Source organism: Drosophila nasuta, chromosome 3, assembly GCF_023558535.2.
Source record: "Drosophila nasuta strain 15112-1781.00 chromosome 3, ASM2355853v1, whole genome shotgun sequence".
Lineage (NCBI taxonomy): Eukaryota > Metazoa > Arthropoda > Insecta > Diptera > Drosophilidae > Drosophila > Drosophila nasuta.
This window is the reverse complement of record NC_083457.1, coordinates 12,624,473-12,639,972: the sequence shown is the minus strand read 5'-3', so window position 1 is coordinate 12,639,972 and position 15,500 is coordinate 12,624,473. Positions and strand designations below refer to the sequence as shown.

At 42.1% G+C, this 15,500-nt stretch overlaps 1 protein-coding gene across 3 annotated transcripts in view; it reads right to left on the bottom strand.

Annotated features, from left to right (window-relative positions):
• LOC132790822 (semaphorin-2A) overlaps positions 1 to 15,500 on the bottom strand; it is a 59,977-nt gene that overhangs the window by 21,188 nt on the left and 23,289 nt on the right. The gene's annotated exons all lie outside the window — the stretch shown is intronic.

The window sequence follows — 15,500 nt, the reverse complement described above, 5'->3', positions numbered from 1 at the left end:
AATTTTTTAAACGTCCTGCGTACACACATATTTGCTTTGCCAGTCTTCACGCGCTATCTCCCTCTTTGACTCCCCTTTCACTCTCATCGTTTGTCTCTCTCTCTCTCCTTCAGTGTGCCAGGACATGCATGCATTAAAAAGCAATTGGTGTTAAAGGAGCAGTCACGTTGTCTGCCTGTCTATCAGCTTGGCATGCGGCACCTTCTCTCCCTCTCTCTTTCTCCCTCTACAGGGCCCTACCCCAATAGCTGGTGTGAAAGGGACACATACGCACACAAACACACACACACACAATAACCGTTAAAATACACAAAGAAGGAGGCGCCGCCCGGGCACAGCAAAAGCAAAAAAAAAAGGGAAAATGTAAAATCATTTTCTTCAACTGACAGCTGTCAAAATATTTGCTCTCTGTCAACGTGCTTCGTTGTCTGCGTCTTCGATTTTCCATCCATCTATGCGAGTGTACAACTCTGTGTGTATTCACGTATGTGTGTGTGTTTGTGTGTCCCCTGTAAATTTCATTTTAATATTCATTACTTCACACTATAATGCTGAAGGTTATCACTGACCGAAAACCCGTCAGCGTGCTCTGTTTTACTTCGAGGTTTTTGCCTTTCTTTTTATCTGCTGCTCACTCATTTTCCATTTTCCATTTGACCTTTTTTTCTTTTTGGTGTGATGGTCTGCTCTATTAAGCTTTAACAAAATGTAGTTGATCGTAAGCAGACAATATGCAAATCTCGAAAATACAACAAAAAAACGAAATGGAGACCCTACAAGTGGTCGACACACACACACACACACACACACACACACACACACACACAGAGAAAGAAAGAGGCTGTTTGGTTCCGCTCAGTTCAGTTGCCATGGCTTATAGAATTTAATTGCCTATAAAAAACTGTGTGGCTTGTGGAACGACGAGGCAGACAAGTCGTAAATTTTGAGTGCCTTTGGCGTTCCCCAACACCCAACTACTGCTGCTGCTGCTGCCATCGATAAGCGAGTGCTTGAATCTAAATATCAGGGTCAGAGGTTAAGCGCTATCCGCGTAGATTATATGCTGCGTCAGCATATAAATTTCCATCTCATCGCCGCGATTCTCCTTGGCCTACTGCTAAACAGCTACACAGGCTACAATTGAATGGAAATGCGAATGATTCGAATCAAGCAAATGCATTAGTGCCAGGCAAGCTGGTAAGCAGCTCGTAAGTTGAGAGAGGGCTTCGAAAGCGATTGCTTTTCTATGCATACGACATAAATTGTAGAGGTCCCTTTGGGCCTGCGAAACTGGGTCGCCTAGTTTAATATGCAAATGCACTTGGTTGTCGCTCCTATTACTGCTATTGTTGATGTGCTTGTTGTTGATGTTGGACGTATGTAAGTCTCGCTGTGCGTGCTAAGCAAACAAATGTGTAATTAATTGTAGAACCCTTTGCCTAAGTGTCGTTGGGCCATGCAAATGCATTGATTAATTTTAAATTGCGTATACGTAATCTGAAGACTGCCCCTCCCCATAATAATCTCGGCCAAGTCACAAGCTGAACCTCATCGCTGTATTGAGTCGATAAGTAGCCACAATAAACACTAAAGCCTAAGCAGCTCGACGATGAGGCCAAGGCCCTTGGTTGGGGACTGCTACTTCATCTTTTTGAAGATTTTCATTTATCTGCCAGGCAAAACGTTGGCCACAAAGATAACGCACACTCTCACACTCAAGCACAGAGAACACAGAACAGAGAAGCTGCTTGAAAAGAAGTACAAAAAATAATGCCGCACTTAAATCCATTTAAGCGAATTTTTCAAGCATTAAATTTGCGTTTACGTTACGTATACTTAACTTCCAACGGCAACAGCTTCCAAACTGCGAACTGCCAGCAGGTAAAAATTGCCCATGTGCCAAGAAAAATTCACGTATATTTTTCTTTTTCGCTTTCCTTTTGCCCTCGTCGGCTGTTGTTGCCTTGAAAACGTATTTGCATCATTTGTTTTACTCCTCCAAGGCGCCCCTCACACCTTTTTTTCATCTTCTTCGTCTTGCTCTGGCCAATGCATTCGGTTTAGCCCAAATCGCCTCTGATGGCCCATCTGCCTGTGTGTCTATCTGTGTTGGTGTGTTGTACTTATGCTCATATACACAGACACGAACTGGGCAAGCAGCAGACGCACTCATGCGTTTGCAATTCCCTCAACTCCCCGCTCGACAATTTCTGTTTTGCTGCGTCGTTCATTGTTGTATTTTGTGGCCATGTAAATGACTTGCCGCCTTGCCACGCCCATCCTCGTCTTGCCACAATTTTGCATGTTGTTGTTTTTATTTCTACGTTTTTTTCTCTTTTTCCACTTCTTATCTCTACTTTGCATGCCGCACTCTGTTCGGAGTTCTATTCTCTTGTGTTTCTCTGTCTCTGTTCTGTTTTGGGGCTTTCCAGACGAACTGAGTCAGCAGTTGATTTTTATTTGATTTTACTTGAGTTGCTGTTGGCTGGCTGGCAGCTTTGTTGCGGCTGCTTGCCTTTACGCTTTTCTCACAAGAAGTGCGTCATTTTTTATGGCGTTAATTTTACAATGATTGAAGCTTGCAATGGCCACCAAATTGGTTCGTTGGCAACTGAGCTGCAAGCGCCAAGTTAATGGCACAGAATGTGGCCAAATGCCAGTGTCGGAGCCGTTGAAGTCAAGTTTATTAAGACAAATGCCAGCGTGCGGCATGTGACAAGCGGCAAAGGCAACAACAGAAAGCAATTACTCTATGAAAACGGTAAAGAAAAATCAGTTGAATTTCTAGAGTGGCAATGTTGTCGCAGCGACAACACCAGGTGTTGACACATTTCCAACTCGACTCGTCTTGACTTTTGCTTGCCTTTTACTTGGCTTTTTCTTGCCTTTGGCAGTCAGAGTTTGAAGTCTGGCTACGAGTCAAAGTCGAGTGCGTGCCCCCGTGCTGCAACTTGTCAGATGTGCGACAGTCTGTGTCTGATAAGCTCATAAAAAATGAATGTCAACGGAATACCTGTTTCATTTTTCATAATTTCCAAAAAAGGAAATTTAAACAAGAATTCGTATAACATTTGCCCGAAAATTCAGTAAATTGTTTTCAAGAATTCTTTGCTTAATTAATGTCAATTACATGCTTTCACTTCCACTTCAAATCTCTGGTGTATTTAAGGTGCAGCGAGTGACTTAAAGTTTTCGCCCATGCATCAGGCTTATCTGGTCCGGCAGCAACAGAAAGTGTCGCACAAATCTCGGACCATTTAGCAAAGTCAGTGCTGGGTCCATTTGGTGGTAGACAGCAGACAGCAGCATGTGGCAAGTGGCAAATGTAGAAATGTGTGTTCGATATTTAACAGCTTCCAGTTGAGCGCGCGTCGTTTGCCATATGCAAAGGCAAAGGCAATGGTAAAGTGTGGGCCAACTGCCTGTTGGCTTAGATTTAGCTTTGCCGTTGGCAAGTTTGCTCAGCGCTTTGTTCGAGTACATCAAGTTTGCCGCAATATATAGAAATGTAAATGTATGTATACTCCGTCTCTCTCTAGTCTCTCTCGCCACTCTATCTTTCTCTGTCTGCTTTTCTATCTGTGTCGCTTTGTGTGTAAGTGCAAAAACAACAAGAGCTTCGTACAAATAGCTGGCGCACTGTAAAAATTCAGTCAGGTAAACAGTCGGCCAATGTGACGCGCAGCAGCAGGAGCAGCAGGGGCAGCAAGGACGCGCAGGACGAGCTGCAGATGTAAGCACCTGGCATTTGTGTTGAGCACGTTCGTACCTTATGTGGGATTTAGTTTTAGACTTCATTTTACTGCCACGACTATGCGCTGCGCTTTTGGTTTCATTTTGCTTTTGCCTTTGCCTTCGCTCTTCTTTCTTTATGCCATTTTATGATGGCCGCAAAACCGTGCCGTAAAAAGCAGCGACACAGAGAGAGAAAAGAGAGAGAGAGCTCAGATGTATAGTAAAATAAAGCCATAGACAAGCAGTTCGCTGCCAGCACTTGAACCAAATATACAAAAAGAAAGAGACACACAAAGAGATAGAATGAGAGAAAAGGAGCTTGCCAGCATTAAGATATAGTTCATACACATAATGCACAACAGGCTGAAGCCAAAGCACAGGCGGTGTCAGCATTCGAGCCAAAGCCAGTCACTGTGGCTGTGTTTGAGTGTCAGAGAGGCAGCAACTAGACAATGCTGTAATCTAAAAACACAAAACGTGCAATTGTGTTGCTCTAAATGCGAGTAGAGCTCCTCGATGCGACTCCCCGACACATACACGCGAATGGAATGGCGGGGGAATATATTACAAGTTGGCTGCCGCCATTAGCAGAAGTATGTCAGTGTCCTATGCCCTGCGGCCTGCAGCCTGACTCATCGTGCAGTCAATGGCAGCGGCGTCATCTTAAAGGCTGACTAAATATTTAATAAGGCGCCAAGCGAAACTGAAGCCCTGTCACTTGGCTCATTTGGCTTTCAACACAGAGTACGCCAGTTGGGCAACTGGGAAATAAAGCAAGTCAAGGCAGGCAATTAAGGACTCAGTAAGGACAACATATACATGCGATAAAAGCGCCTGCTTAACTCTCTCAAATCAAGTCTAGCAACGTGTGCAACTTTAAGTCCGTTTGCAGTTGGGCAAACAAAATAAAGAAAACAAACCCAAAAACTATATAATTCAGCAGAAAATTTTTTATATCTTCATCTTGGTCGAGTCAGCAGCCCAAGAATGAGTGCAACTGCAAGAGGAAACATTAGCAAGTCTAGACACCTACGTCATGCGTCATGGCAGCCCGAAAAACGTGAGCAGGAAGAGCGCTGATGTAAAAAAGAAAGCCAAAAATTGAGACGTCAAGCAGACAAGAACGTGGTCTGACAGTCAGACAGACAGTGAGACAACCAGCCAAGAGGCCATGGCCACGAAAGTCTCAAAGCAGCGAGAGAGAGAGAGAGAGAGGCGTCTGGCTGCAGGTTGCAAGCAGAAAGAAGCAAGTTGAAAGCAGCATGCAGCATGCAGCACGCAGCAGGCAACACCAGTCAAATGGCAAATGCATTGCGCCCAATTCGTTGGACTCAGAGGAGCGAAGCTGTTGGCTGCTGCCTGCCTGCTGTTTGAACCCTTGGCTTGTTTAATATGCTGAAAAATACGCGTCCCGACTTCCTGTAGTTTATTCCTTGTGCGCTTTTTGTGCCCCATTTCCTTATGCCTGGGTGCTGTAGTCGATGGCTTCTCTCAGTTCTGGGCTGCTGCACTTTGACACATGTAAGTAAAATGTCGGCTCAGACATGCATGCACACGCCTCAGTTGCCATTGCCATCTCTCTTTTACCATCTCACTCTCTTTCTCTCTCTTGGCAATAAATTTAGCAAAGTTTAAAATGGAATGCAATTTGAAGCAATCTTAGCTGAATGCATGCAGAAATTTCAACATTCGAGGCATGTTTAATTACATCGCATAATTGGAATTCAATATCAGACCGCGTGTGGACCACGTCGTGGCATTTTCGAATGGGAAAAACCGCTCATGGACACACGAATCTGCATTGAAAATGCATGAAAATTCAAGCATGATAAAAATTTTCCAATTACCAATTTTACATATTTCAAAACGTGAACATAAATATTTATACCGAAAATTTATGAAAACTAAACGTGTGTGCAAAGATACCACCTAACATACCCTAACAAGTAAAGTGGAAGAGAAAGAGAGAGATAGAGATAGAGAGTGCAAGTGAGATAGAGTTACAAAGTAGTGCATAGAGAGCGGACAAAAGCTTTATGCAGAGCTGCGGAGGAGCGCGAATATCCACACATGCACTCACACTCACATTTTTACATCTACTCAAATAGCTCTACACATTTGCATATATACACTGAGAGAAAAGAAGGTTGGAACTGCTCAAAGTCTACATCATTTATTTATAGTGTTATGTATGTTAATTTAAACAAGTGTGCTATACTAAGAGAAAGAATTTCTCACTATTTTTTCGCGCAGTTATTCATTTATAATGCAGAATTTAAAATTAAATAAAAAAACTTTAATTAATTAAATGAAAAATAAACAATTTTAAGTCACAAACAATATAAAGGAATTTCAACTAATGAACTAAATTGTTTTAAAAAGTTTAGATAGACTTTAATATTGACTTTTTAATTTAAAAATAATATTATATTAAGTAATTTTATCTAATACTTCAAATATAAATTAAGCATTTTAACTCCCAAACAAATATCAAATCTAAATTATTTAAGAAAGGTTTGCCCGATATTAATATAAACTATTTTTATTCACAAATAATTTTAACCAGTTATAAATAATAAACTTCATTTTTTAAAAAATTTTCTATACTCGGTTGATTATTTTAAATCTCAATATACAAAATTTTTAACTAATTGTTTTCTTTTTTTTAACTGCCGAAACTTTTCCTCACTGCATCTCAACTCCACGCTGCACCAAAGTAAATACAATGTAACTCGATGGCTGAGCATAGACCAACAACAACAACAGCAACAACTTCGACGACGTTGCATATTTTTAGGTGATTTGAATTTTTAAGAACGTAGTAAATTTTTTTATATCCCTCGGGTTATGTGTCACTGCAAAGCACAGCGCTTTCCCCACTCCGCACTCTTCACTATCTCAAAGGGCCAATGTATGTGGCTCTGATTGCTCTAGCTGCTGCTGCTGGTGTGTTTAGCCGTAAACTGTGCAACTCTTACGCTTGCTTAGCTTGGCAAATGGTGTTGCAACGCTTTTACACTTTCACTGCGTTGCACTGCATAAATACTGACTGAATGAACACTTGTGACATTGACATAAACCAACTGCTTCTAATGCTCTTTGGCCTCATTTCACATTGCATACTTTTAGGCTCAGTCCTCTTGCTTTCTCTTTCGCACTCACGTCTGAGCATAAATGAGCGTTGCACTTGTGTATTGTGTGTCAGGTTCACGCCTACACAAAATGGCATTTTAATTGTTGCAGCGACCCTCGCACTTTGCGCTGATTTCCCAAAGCTCACACACTCACTCTCTCTCTCTCTCTGTTTTTCTCTCGGTTAGCTGCAGACTGTCGCAATTGCTGGCAATTTGTTTTGTGGCACTAAACAAGCTGCTCTCCCCCCTCGTGCCTCACTGCGTTACAAGAGCTAATTAATCTTCGCCGCCAGCCATGTGCCAGGTGATATGAAGTGCACGCCCTGGAGGCACAGCCCTCAGTCTACGCCCACAGCTAGTCAGCATATATATACGCTATATATGTATATGTATATATAGCATAGTACTAAGGTCGACAGTCGACAAGCGGACTGCGTAGCCTGGCGTATTCTGGCAGCTTATTTCCGTCATTAATTAAATTACGCAAAAATGTTCAAAAGCACATAAATCAGGCGGCGTCATTCGGGACTCGAGGCTGCCCCATTTGCTTGCCAGTTGCCAGTTGCCACTAAAAACTGTTGCCCCCGTGCCAAGCTGTTTGCTGCTGCTGCTTTTTTTTTAGTGCCCTTTCGGGACGACTATAAATATTTATGCAGCATGGACGCGTCAAGAACTTCAAGTTGACGTTGCGCCGGCCGCTCCCTTGATTACCACAGTCTGCCACAACAACAACAAGAGCATACCTCACACCCCGCTACGTGCCACACCACCTTGCCACAGATAAACTCATTTAAATGTTAATGCAACGAAAGGGCCAAAGTTGCCTCTAAGAACAACTCGCATTGCATGCATTTTATTTGCCATTTCCCCCCATTTTTCTACCTTACAACTCGCTTCGAGTCAATGCCCAGAATTGAGCTCTGGCTTGACTTAATCTACAAGAGGGGGAGGGAGTTTGGCTTTGACTTTGGCGGTGGTGGATCTACTTCATATCTATATCCCATAAACATATCTGTAACACAACTTTTGCCTGTCTTGGACCAACATGTTACAAAACATAGTTTAATAACTGCAACAATGTGTTTAACCCCTCAGCGGGTGCGGGTTATGCGATGTTGCAAGCTGCAGGGTGGGTGCGGAGCGGTGTGGCACGGTCTGCATGTTAATTAAGTGGAAAAATGTTCGAGCTGGATATTCTATTTTTTTCTTTGAGGGTGGCAGCTTGTTCTAAGGGTGGCCCACACACACACACATTCAGCCCACCATCATCATTGCTCTTCTTGTTGTTGTTCGACATAATGAAAAATCATAAATAATTGAATAAAGCACAATGTAAAAAGTTTTATGAAACAATAATTACACCTACAGATGTCTACAAAGTTCATCAAGATTCTTGTTTTTGTTGTAACAGATTTCAGATACTTTGTTAACGAATTTAAAAGTCTTTAAATCGTTGGCAAGCCATCAAAATAATTTGCTCTTTTAAAATTGTTCTCAAATACTTGTAATCATTTTTGCGTGTCTTGCTTGAAGCTTTTTTTCTTCCCTTCACCTGCATTTATGAAACTTTGAAATTTCGTATTTAAACGGAATAATCTTGAAGTAAATTTTGTAACTAACCTTTCAGCTTAGTAATGACTGAGCATATAAAAACCTAATTTAGATTATCAAACATAATTCAATACCTCATTGAATAGCTTGTAAAATCTATTAATAACTTAAGAATGTTTGCAAATAAAATTTATTTTTAAATAATTCAATGCATTGATTCAACTTCAATTTTTATTTGGGCATTTTTAAATAAGTTAGTGAGTGCATTCATTGAATTTATATTTAAATACTAAATCATTCAATAATTTACAAATTCTTTAATTGTAATTTGTAAGTTTTTGTAGGTATAAAATCTCTTTTAAATTTTGAAATATTGTGTAATACAATTTATATTCCCAATTATTAATATCTAATAACAAAAAACTTGTAATTTGAATATCTCGAATATGTTGTTTGAGTAAAATTACGTTGTCTGTTTCAACTAGCAAGTAAGCTGTTTCCTACTTCATTTCCCAGACCATTAGCTCTCCGCTTACAACAACCCCAACTCCAAGGCATAATTATTCAAACAGAAACTACTTGAGGTTATTTGTTTATAACACATTTGCGCATCGTAATAATAACCCACATTTCAGGGCACATGGCAGAAACATTTCGTGAGTGAGCTGACAGCCATTAACCTGTTAATGTTGCAATTATGCGGCAGAAATGATGTGTTTTCTTTTTGCTTTTCCTTTGCTATGGAATATGAACAGCTAACTGGGAGGGCATTATTAAAGTTAGCTATAACTAAAACTGTGTGTGTTAAAATAGCACTGCATAATGATACCATTCTCTGAACAGCAACTACACGTAAGACAGTCAGTCGACTCAATCTACAAAGTAACTCAATGAGTGTGTGTGTGGCAAACAAGCTGGCAACATAAACACAAAGAGAGCACAAAGTGTAGCGTCAATGGCAACTTTAATTACCCACATTGTAGCAACGTTACAGTAAATGTAAATAAAAGTACAAGTTGCCTCCAAAAGGGCTAACAGAGACTACTGCGATCATCTCTCCTGCCAAGGCATGTCCTTAGCCTAATTGGCTGAGATACATAAGGTGGGCGGTTTTTGTGACAATTCATGCGTGTCTAAGGACTCTCTGCATGCACTCCACTCTACTCTAATTCCTTCCCCCCAGTTAAGCGACTGTAATTGCATTCTGTGGGGTCAGCCAACGGGGATTGCATGACGTCTGATTTATTTTATACAAATCGTAAAAAAAGGAAAATGGAAAAAAAGAACGAAAAATAATCATAATAAAACCCAAGAATGAGGCAAAGGTGTGCCACACAAAAATGATATTCTTTTAGGCGCCTTATTTATAATAATATTACGACTTTTCATATACTTCTTACGACTGCTACTGCGACTGGCGACTATCACATGGAGTCCACTGCTGAGCTGAGCTTGTTGTTGTCCCTGCCCACAGTGCAGCCATAAATCATGTGGCTTGTTTGGTGTTAAACTTCGCTCTTCGTTCTCTTCGTTTACTCATTAGATTTTGGCCGCTTTCGTTGTGTCGTTTTGTCGCCTTTGTAATACCAACAAAACACAGCACATAATAATAATATGCTTATTTCAGGATACACCTTTTGTGTCAACGCCAGAGAATTTTTGCTCTGTTCCTTCTCTCTGTTATTTTTGCTCTGCTCTGCTCTGCTCTGCATTGTCAGCAAATTCGGTGGCTGAGCAGAAACAACAACAACAATGCCGTTGGCGCTATCGTGCCAAGCGGCGTTGATTGGCAGCGGGTCGCGTGTGGTGTGGTGTATGTGGCATGTGGCAGGTGGCAAATGGTGGCCAGAGGGGTTAGTGGGTGGTGGGTGACGAGTGCTGCTGCTGGCCTGTTATTTTCTTAATTTTCAACACGTTTGCTTCTTTTCGACTTGATTATCCTTTTGCTGCTTCTTGTGACTGAATGTGTATATGAATGTGTATGTGAGTGTGTGTTTCTGTATGCGTGTGTATTTGTGTGCCGAAAACGGAAACTGAAGTAGCACAAGACGCGCCGCGCCACACCGGCAAACGAATTGCCACACAAAGGCGTATCTATTTCGTGACAAAAGGCAACTTTACTCGCTGCTGCTGCTGCTGCCTGGGCTGCGGCTTTGTTGCCTACTTTTCTGCGCCGGCCTACATGTATTTACACCTGAAAGTATGCTAACGTCTTGCAGCACGCACATTACGCTTTGCGCCTGCCAGCTATCCAAGGCTGCCTCTCTTTCCCCATTCCTTATTCCCATTCCCAGTTTCAGGTTTCACTTCTCGTATGCGCATAACTTTGCACCTCGACCAGACACCGACCGAACGATGAAGACGAAGCGTGGCCATTAGGGATGAGCAATGTGTATTTATTTAACTGTTATTATCAGTCACAGTCACGAGACTGTTGTTCAGTCTACATTCGATTGGAAATGTGTTTCTGCGCTAATACATTTATTGATGTCTCGATTTGGATTGATTTTTTGCCAAACTGAAATTCAAACTATTAAGGTGACTGGAAGCAATCTCTATATGTATTTCGTGCCATCTCTAGCGAGCAATCATTCAGGCATACTCACTTTTTGCCCATGTGCTGTCGTCTTATGACAGAAGTTATTCAGCTGCCAGCTGTCGTCGGTAGCCACGCCCAGGCCAACTTTAAGGCAACTTTAATGTACCACACACACACACAAAAATTAAAGCAGCCAACAAACAGCAAACAGCAAGCAACCCACACAGCTTCCTTGGCAGCACAAATGTTTAGCCAATTTAGTTTCTGCGGCGCGTGGCCTAAATTGTTTTAAATTACAAGGCGGCCATTAAAGTGAGGCCGTTAATCCTGCGGGCGCACATACACAACAACTATGCAGTACATAGCTCAGAGATGAAGAGAAAGAGAGACCGAGAGAGAGAGCAAGCGACATATGTACATCGTTACATATGTACACGCCGTCAGGTATTTCCGGCAGCTCATTTCCGTTTCACCTCAATTGGGTAAACGTAAACCCAAAAGAAAATATAAACAGAGGCAAAAGCAAAGCTGCAAAACCAAGCAAAAATAAATATAGAAAGCAAAACATAAAAAATACAACAAACACAGAAAAAACAGAGAAAGTACAAAGGGTGCCCGAGCCGCAGACGCAGCCCACATGCAATGCCATAACTAGACGCAGCAGGTTTTCCCCGGCGTCAACGAAGGGTGCATAAATTAAGGCTGAGCCAAAACGTCGCGTCGCCGTCTCCAAGTTGCAGTTGACCGGCGACAGGAGACGGCAACAGATAAAAGTAGCTTTCTTGTGGCAATGTTGAGGCCAAGTCGGCAACGGATGACGTCGTGCGGCAAAATTTAAAGACAGTCTCTCTTTTCCCTTCTCCACCCCGTTTTGTGAAAAGACGACACTTGTGCAACACCTCAGCATTTATTTGTGCGGCGTGCAGAATTTAAATTTCTAAGAGGGGGGAAGAGAAACTCCCCTAAAATTAGCGTCGCTTCCCTTTCGGTTTTATGTGTTTACCTTTTATGATTGCTAGCCAGGCTGTTGTTGTTATTATTGTTGGTTTTTTTGCGGCCATCCATACTACACTTGCGACTTTAGACATTAGACTTTATTTTGGCAAACACCCCACGCTGCAAAAGTGTGGCAAATGGCGCACTCATACCTCTGGGGCACAGACAGACAGCCAAACGAGTGAGTGTAACACACTGCAAAAGGAAATTTGGCCGAAATTGCGCGGTAATTGCAACCGCTAAATTTCACTTTTGTTTCCACACACACACTTCGTACTCCGCTCTCCGCCCTCCGCTCTCCACAGTTGGCAGCCTGAGGTGCGCCATGTGTGCCATGACAATGGCTACGACTACGACTACGACTATGGCAATGGATATGGCTATGGCTATAGCTCTGACTCTGCAGCAGAAATTGAGCAGTAACAAAAAAGAGAATTATGCGGCAACCGAGCGTGTCGAGGCTTGCGACGAGGGTGGGGAGGGGGAAGGACGGCACCGCATGGCGGGCAGTTTTCATTTTTTAAATTGGCGGTTTTATGTGCAATTGTATGTGTATGTGCATACACACCCACACACACGTATACACACATACATGCGAGGGCTCACCCTCAGTCTTTTGGTTATGCGCATTACCAAATTTTTATTGCATACTTTTGGGCGCTATTGCAATTTAATGCGCCCCCAACTACACCGACGAAGAACAGACGCTTCACATGCGGTTTTGTGCTGTTCCACGCATAATTTAAGCATGGCCAAAAACCGAGCACAAATTACGCGCCCAGACTGAGATTTATATTTTCATATTAGACCGCATTTGACATTCGAAATGTGCGCAAATTTGTTGCGCCTCCCCCTGAAACTGAATTCGTTTTGTTTTCTCTCTCTCTGTTCATTTTAAACAAATGTCTCACAGCAGACACGTGTCAATGTGGCTGTTGTTGTTTTGTTATTTGACATTTTATTGCAGTTGGCGTCTTCATTTCATTTCATGTTTTTGTTGGCTGTCGTGTTTGAAATGTCCTTGAGATGTGCTTTGTTTATCATAAAGTGAGGCGTTGTCATTGCTGTGTGTCCTCATTGTATGTCATATATAAATTAAAGCATAAATGGAGTGCATAATTCCGGCATTGATTTCGTTCGTTGGCATGTCAATTTGCATATTCGTGCTGGCAGCCAACAACTACACTGCGTATACGTAATAAACAGTTGGCATTTGCCTGGCGAGAGTTTCTTTCTTGCCACCATACATGCAACAGCAGAGCAGAGAACAAGTCCATGGCCATAAGTTGTTGGCTTTTTTGCATTTATGCCACTTTATTTATGTATGGACGTGTGGAGAGTGTGCGAATAGGTGTGTGTGTGTGAGTGGGAGTGTGTGTTGAGATCCATTGTTCCACGATTATTATTTATAATAAATGACTGCACACACACATACCAAGCGAGTGAGAAGCGCAGTCAAAGTTGACTCTGCAGTCTTCTATCTCCCACACACACCGCAACTACCAATCATTCATTATTAAATAATATTATTGAGCGTCCTTTGTGTGCGAGAGCGCTGCTATTGTTTTTAGTTCAGCAGAAGAAGAACGGAGAACGGAGAAGGCGAAGGCAAAGCAGAGTAGCAGTTATTGGTATCTGCTTGGAAACGGGTCAATCGATTTTATTAGTCGCCTGCTGGCCGGAGATCCTTTTGTAGGCGTTTCGTTGTGCTGCCAAGCCAAACACGCAGAGCGATAATCAACTTCTACTTCTTCCACCACAGCCAAAGCATTAATTAGAAATTTGTTGTTTGTTTTTGTTTATAGCACACGAACACACACACACACATACACACACATCGATATGCACATACCATCATCAGTATGATTGCTTTGTTAGGCGACTCTATTGTGTGTTTGTGTCTCTCAAATGATGTGTTAATTTTGCGGCCAACAAAAACTGAAAGACTTTTGCCCCATATTGCATATTTCTCTTTGCTTAGAAACAGATAGCTGCCATGCTCATATGTTTTGTGTTGTTTGCCATTTAACAGCTCATTCCTATGCATGACCAGACACACATCATTCAGCTCGACTCCCCCCCAAAAAAAAAGGCATTCAATGTTGGCTTGGCTGCACTTAATGCAATTATTCCATGGCCAAATTCCACGGCTGACAATAAACCAATTTAACTTTTGCAATATGCTTGGAATTACCAACTAAATGAATGGCAACCCCCTTCGGTCCATCCATCCCTCATTTCTCAGCTTCAGCCACCCTCGCCTTATGCTGATGGTCAAAAATAGTTTGGCGCATCGACAATAGCTGAGACCGAGACGGAGTTTGCCCTTTTATGATAGCCAGCAAAGCAAGCAAGTATTTATTTATGCGAATGAACTTTTGACCAACAACTACTTGCTGACTTTTCAACCACCCTGATGTGAGGGTGTTCTAAGGGCGGGAAAGGGGGTCAATCGCTAGCGTGTTTTGTGCCATTTGCCTGGCATAACTTGGCCCAAGTGCTTGAATTGCCATTTGCCATGAGACGAATGCGAATGCGAGTGCGAATACGAGCAAGTTTAATGGCCAAATATTAACAGATAATTGAATTAAGTGTAAATAAGTGCCAGGTACGCAGATGAAGAAGAAGAGGTGCGAGGTGGCTTAATGTATCTGATGGGCCTAGCAAATAGTTAATTTATCTCATATCTAAAGCATTTAACTGTCAGCTTTAAGTCTTTAACTTCACATTGATAAACTGTGTGCGCTGCGCTGAGCGTTTAATTAAAAGCACACAATGTGTTTGTACATCAACTACATCAATAACAACAACAACAACGACAACATGGAGAAGCATTGTCGTGTTGCTGTCGCTTCCGTTGTTGCTGTTGCTGCTGGCGGCATTCGTGTGTCAGAACAAGCTGATGGCCCAGTGGCCGCAATGGCAGGCCGTGTACAGTTAATTAAATCAAGCGACATGTGTTTTAAATTAATTAAATAAATGCACATTACATTTTATTATTTTTAATAGGTTTTGGTCCGCAAAACTCGCAAAGTCTGCGAGAGTCCATAAAGAAGAAAGAACGAATTCCACAAACCCAAGCACAAAACTTTCATAGTAAAAAGGGAATATTTGCTTTAATTAATTTGCAGTCATTAACTGTAGCTGCCTTTCAAAGCCCCTGTCTCGGTGTAACTGAGCTACAAGAATCCCGCTGAATGTGTCCTCAGTGTCGTTTTGTGAGTAGGTGTCAATTCACAACACACAGCACACAAACAACTCTTCAACTCAGTCAGCTTTTGTTTAGGTCCACCACACAACTCTTCTGTGCCTTGCCTTTGCTTTTGCCGCTCTCTCTGAGAGGCTTCTCTTGTGTGTGTGGTGCACCGAAATGTATGCCACATGTGATGCTAAGCAGCATATCGAAGCGTGTGTGTCTGTGTGTAGTACGAAGATATATTACATTTTGTGGCCAGCAAAATGTGTGAGTGTGTGTAGAGGCATCAGACAAGCATTTGTACTTGTGGCTTTCGACTGTTACGTTACACATAACTTGAATTATGGCA